General features: G+C 36.7%; 1 long non-coding RNA gene across 1 annotated transcript in view; it reads left to right on the forward strand.

Moving 5' to 3' along the window:
- The window catches only part of LOC148073652 (uncharacterized), a 30792-nt gene extending 25001 nt beyond the window's left edge, over nucleotides 1–5791 (forward strand). Inside the window, exon 3 of the long non-coding RNA XR_015712076.1 lies at nucleotides 5659–5791. This is a non-coding gene — a long non-coding RNA (uncharacterized LOC148073652). The remainder of the gene's footprint in view (nucleotides 1–5658) is intronic.
- The last annotated feature ends 209 nt before the right edge of the window (nucleotides 5792–6000 follow it).

The raw sequence follows: 6000 nt of genomic DNA on the forward strand, positions 1-6000 counted from the left end.
AACACACCCATTGAGGGCAGGCAACAGGACCAGTGAAAGGGAAAGAGGAGAGAAAGGAGAAAGATTGAAAGTGGCATTTACCAGTCACCAGCAGAGGCAGAAAAGAAGGGAACCGGTGATGGCAGGCAGGCGTAACGCCCTCAGACTTTTTGTCAGGATATACTATTGTCCCCCTTTGATGGAGTGGCTCTCGTTTTTTAAAGGGTGAAATTGTTGCCCGGCTTTAAACTGATTTCAAGGATGAATAGTATAAACCCTGCTTTTAAAAATGTGAAGTGCGGAACCCAGTTTACTCAGGTGTTCTCTTGATTAAAAAAGACCTGCAGCATTTAACGGCATGTATTTTATAGAGAAATATACACACGCTTTTAATTGGTTTAAGTGGTTAACACTGATGTCAGGCTAATAATAATACTAATAATAATAATATGAAGTGCAATGATTGTGAAATTAGGGAGTATATAGTCAATCGCTTGTATTAAATAAGGAAAATACATTTTATATTGCCATGCTAGTATATAGGCTATTCCTTGATTCTCTGAGACTCCTGTGTTCGTCTCGGTGTTGTCTTGACCTTTTAAGTATATATTTTATTGAGTATTGTTTTGATAGTTAAATCACTTTGTGAGTCTGGTCTGGAAAAGCGCTCGACAAATATAAATTACTTACTTACTTACCTCTATGAAAAATTGTTCTTTAGTTTACATTTACAATTCTTATAGTAATATGACAAATCACTATGAATTTACAATAAACAATTTATGCATTTTAGATTCATGTGTTTATTCCCATCATATATCCCTCATATATAAGTGTATATATGGAAAAACTAATATAAATATTACCAGTTTATTATGAAAAAGCACCAATCTTTTTAACATTGAGATAAGATCCCATATTTTTCTTACCTACATATTGTCGATCTCATGATGATAATTATTGTTCTTGTATATTTAGGTCTGGTTGGACTTCGTCGTGCGTCTATCAGATTGTTGTCATATCAACTTTCATTTACCAGCATCATTCCATTAGTAACGACAACAACCTGCGGTCGTGCCGAAGTACCTTTTTTCAGTTCCAGTTCTCTGTGTACTTTAGAACAACTTCTTTTTTTCAGTCGCTATATAAATATTCAAGGTATGTTTTTTCTTTTAATCACAACTGGTTAAGACAACAACTTGTTGGATTACTAGTGATATAAGTGTGTGTTGTTGTGGATTTATTAGTAGTTTTTTTTATCTTCATTACCGACATTAACTCTGCATATATTATGAACCTTAAATTAATTCAGTGGCTCACATTGTTTACATTATTTGAGAAAATACATAATAATTATTTGAAACATTTTTTTAATTTCAAATTAAAAAGTGAGCTTGTTATTAAAAAACTTTATTTTTAGAGAAATTTCATTCACTTTTGACTACTCATCTTACTGTAAAAGTCTATTCCTGAAATAAGGAAGACAATTATTTTTTAAGCAAAAGGAGCAACTATATAACAAATTATTAGTCGACGAAATCATGTAAAACTTTTTGAATACTTAAAAAAAAGATTTGGAAAACATTCCTCTCGAGCTAATGTGCATTTACAGCTATGAGATAAATCCATTATATGTTCCGAAAGTACTTTTTTACAAACCAGAACATACTGATTTTCGGCTCAAGAATCGTCTCATTTTCCTCTAGTTTTCTGCTATCAAAGCAAATGAAAGTCCCCCAAAAACAGACAGTTTCCTCTGTCTTCCCCTTTGTGTCGTGTATTTACTGGCAGTGCTGTTGGCCAGTCAACTCTGTCTGGCTTTGCATGTAAAGAGTGTCGCCTCTTTGTTCCGTCCACCGGCCAACAGCCAAGCTCCCCCTTCAAAAACTTCAAGACACACACACACACACACACACACATCCATTCCCGCAAACATCGCCCTCTCCCTTTGCTCCGTGTCACCCTCAAATTGGGAATCACAAAAACAAGAGAAGCGCATCATTTTATGGAAAAAAAAAAGAGGCAGGTGTCCAGAACTTTTCAGTGCTCGTCGAAATGAAGACCCTTTGACCTCAGCGCTTCACTAGCTGGTGGCTGAGGTGGTCGGTCAGAAGCCCAATCAGTCTCGTGGTGACAATGCTGGGAGGATGAGGGGCTGTCACTCCTTCATTCAGACGGAACCTTCAATGACGCCGTGGCAAGGGGGAACCCCCTGATTGATTAGTGCCTCTTTCCTGAAGTGCATGTGTGTTTATGTGTGGCCCACGAATATGGGTTTTCGCGCAGTCGGGAAGCTTGATTTTTTTTTTTTTTTTTTTTTTTTTTTTAAAACGCCGCCCGGAGAAAGAACTGTAATTATGACTTTTTTTCATTCAGCCGACAACGGTTAAAGCTGACGGAGTGGCTCCTTATAGATCACTTCACCCTCTCAGTCTTCTGGAGAGAGATTATTACCGGCCCTCGAGAGCCCCCGGAGCCAGTCAGGCTCATCAGCCATGCTTTTTTTTTTTTTAGACCCGAGAGGAGCCGCCGGGGCCCTGACTCAAACTGGATAAAAGATGGAGACAAGTCCATATGTAATCCTATTTCATTCCCCCCCCCCCTCTTTCGTTTCCTTCCTTTGGTGCCCGGTGTGTCACATAAACAGGGACTGGCAGTTCTGACGGAGTGCCAGTCAGCCTCCTGACCCCGACCAAAACAGGAGCCGGAGCCGACCGGGGTCAGATGAATTAATAAGTTGTGAGCAAAAAACCTGTGTGGTCTCACTCTCTCTTTTAGACACTATCAGTATGTGTTCCCCAGTTCTCTCTCCCCAAAATGGTCCCTGCAGTGGTCCCGGGGCCTATTGTTGCCGCTATCATGCATCTATGTGCTCACCTGCTCCGTAGGTGGCCCGCCTCGTAATTTGTGTATTCTCCTCCTGAGTGCTTTGTAGATTCTTGTTCTAGATAAGGAGACACTGGTGGAGCAGAGAGATTACAGCTCGCTTACGCCAATACTTTAGCCGCCTAAACAAATGCTACACGGGAGACGTTGACGCTCAAACGTTGTAAAACTACGACTTCAATCGGGCCTCGAGCTCGAGAAGCTGATTCTCTTCTGGCTCGGCTCAAGCATCTGATTTACACCGGTCCCCGTAAATGCATTATCGATGTTTATAGATCGGTAATAACGCCAATAAAATGAGATTTCACTTTATGACGTTCAGACTCATCAACAAGCGATCAGCGCCATTAACACTCATTGTAATAGCAAACGACATGAGGAATGAAAGCAGTTAAGTTACATTATTTATACATGAAAGTAATGTAAGGAGAAGAAAAATGTTGTTTAAATCAAAATATTATCGTTGATAGAAGAAACTTGAATTCAATAAAATAAATTTGATTATATAATATAATAATATACTGTATATATATTAAGATATCAATTTTATATCGTGTTTATCTCATTTTTTTATCCCGATCTCTATTTTTTTTTTTCGTGTGCTGACCATTTATTTTGATTTTAGAACTATTTATAACACTATTATATTTACCCCTGCTGTTGAAAAAAGTTCAGGGCTTTTTCTCAGCAGACAGAAATAGACGAAAATATTTAAAGATTATTATTATTATTTAAAAAATAGACGAATGACATTAATACAGATCATCATTTATTATTATATTAATCCTTCAATTATCTTAAGCACTATACAAATAAAAATTACTTACTTACTTACAATAAAAAATGATGAGCTAAAAAAAATAAAAAATAAAAAATATTAAAGGACAAACATGATATAAAATAAAACATTTAAGGGACGATAGTTAACAAAACAATCTTAAAATGTTTAAAAAATGTTAAAATGATGAACCGTTTAAGAATAAAGAAACTCCATTTAATCTATTAAAATATGAATTAAAGTATCTATAATAATTGGTTTTCTTAATATATATAGAAACATACATATAATACAAAAAAATTAAAGTGAATAGAAATCAATGTTTTACACCGTTAAGGCAACTTTATTTAGTTGTCGATAGTGTTGCAGATATTTTCATGAAGAATATTGTGTTTGTCTAGTCCACTCAAATCATGTCCAGATTGATGAACTCACCTTCCGGGTGAGGTCAGACTCTCGCTCCTCTGACACTGTCACTGCCAGGTCACATCGACGCTCGCATGTCACTTCCTCAGGCGACCGCTTTTCTTATTTCTGACGTCACGTCACAGGGTCATGTGAGCACGCTTTTCCTAAGGTACGGTCTTAGAACCATTGTGTGAAGCAGATGATTATTAGGATTTGCGGGTCACATGATGTGAGGTCAATTCACTGTCGTCTTTATAGCTCACAATATTGACAAGTGTTGGTGGGGACCCTGTTTTTGGGTTAAGGAATACAACTTGACTGATATTATCTTTTTCTTCATACGAGAACTGATAATATATATTTTTCTTTATACCAAGCCTTTATATCAAGACTGTTTGGGAAAAACTAACTTTTATTGATTATTTTCCAGGCTGTTTGTCAGTTTTAGTTTATTATTTTTTTTGGGGGATTTCATTCATTTCTGTCCCACCCATACTAATGTAAATCTATTCCAGTTTTAATTGGCCAAAAGTGTTTAAGTAAATAAACAAAGTTGACATTAAGGTCTTTTCTGTTAAAACTAACATTTCCATTCAGCCAAACTGATTTCACAATAACAAAGGTTGTTATCATTTTATTTAATGCTGTTTCGACTGTTTTCTAACTAGTTGTTTTTTGACCTACTAGTGTCAACGGTATATGTTTTAAAGTATATTTTTTATTCAAATTTTGTGTTGTGATCCAATCAAGGGCTTCTGGGTAATGACGTTTATTGCATAGCATGTGTCACATTTTTCTGATATTTATTTATTTATTTTCTGTCTTTTTCCTAATCATGGTTCTCAAAAATGGAAGGCGATGTTGAAAACTGTGAGAAACTTAATATAAACATCTGGAAAACATATTGTATTGGGATTTTTGTAAAGCATTCCATATGAATCTGATTTTTGTCTCGTTTTTTTAAAAGAACCTGAAACTGTTTATTAGCACTTTAATTATTTTTAGAGGGAAAAAAAATGAATTGACACACGATTTTGTTAAAAGCTTTATCAGGGAGTCGAAAGAAAAGCTACATGAATTCTTGTTTTCTGGTTTTACATCATTTATTATTGGTTTAACTTTTCCTCACGGATCCAGAAAATAAAAACTAAGAATGTTACAAAGCAGCTAATTCATCTCCATCATTATACCATCTCATATATTTGGTATTTTGACAACCTTTTGATGTAAATGATTTCTTTACTTCATTAAACTCTTCTATAGAAAGACATGACATTGATATGATGATTTGACATGTACTATTAAGACAAGTTTGTGTTGCCCAGGAGCCAATCATATTCTCCTCCAAACATGATCTTGTGTATAACTAGGTGCTGGTGTTCTGCTGGTGTATTCAGGGATGAGTGACAAATGAGATTTAGCTCGGGAGCCACACAATACGTCCACATATTGCTTTTGTGCGGGCTTTGTTCAAACGCTGCCTTTTCATGTGTTGTCACCATGTTCCTGCGTGAATAGCCCGACAAGAGAAACTGGATAAAATGACATGCGACCTGAGTCAATATTTAGACTCGTACAGACGTCTTTCTCTCTCTCTCTGTGTTCAGGCCGGGACGCCATTATGTGAGGGCGAGACGGGCAGCCCCTTGTCATCCGACTCCCGGGATTAAGCGAAAGGTGAGGTGTAATCCCGACACTTTGAAGTGAGTCAGGTTTGAGACTCGTCACGCATCACACGGGGAATAAGAAGCACTTTTTTTGTCATCGATCTGAAGAGTCATCGTTTTTTCTTTGTGCCCCCTGTAAATGTCAATCCAGTGTTTTTTTCTTAACGACGGGGGAATGCCGGAGCGTTAAGAAAAAAAAAAAAAGGAGCAGTTGCTCACGTCAGTGAGTCATAAACTATTGTGGAACCATCAGTGTGTTTTGTTGTGTTTGTGAACAGTTGC

This window comes from Callionymus lyra, chromosome 8, assembly GCF_982586985.1.
Source record: "Callionymus lyra chromosome 8, fCalLyr1.hap1.1, whole genome shotgun sequence".
Classification (NCBI taxonomy): Eukaryota; Metazoa; Chordata; class Actinopteri; order Syngnathiformes; family Callionymidae; genus Callionymus; species Callionymus lyra.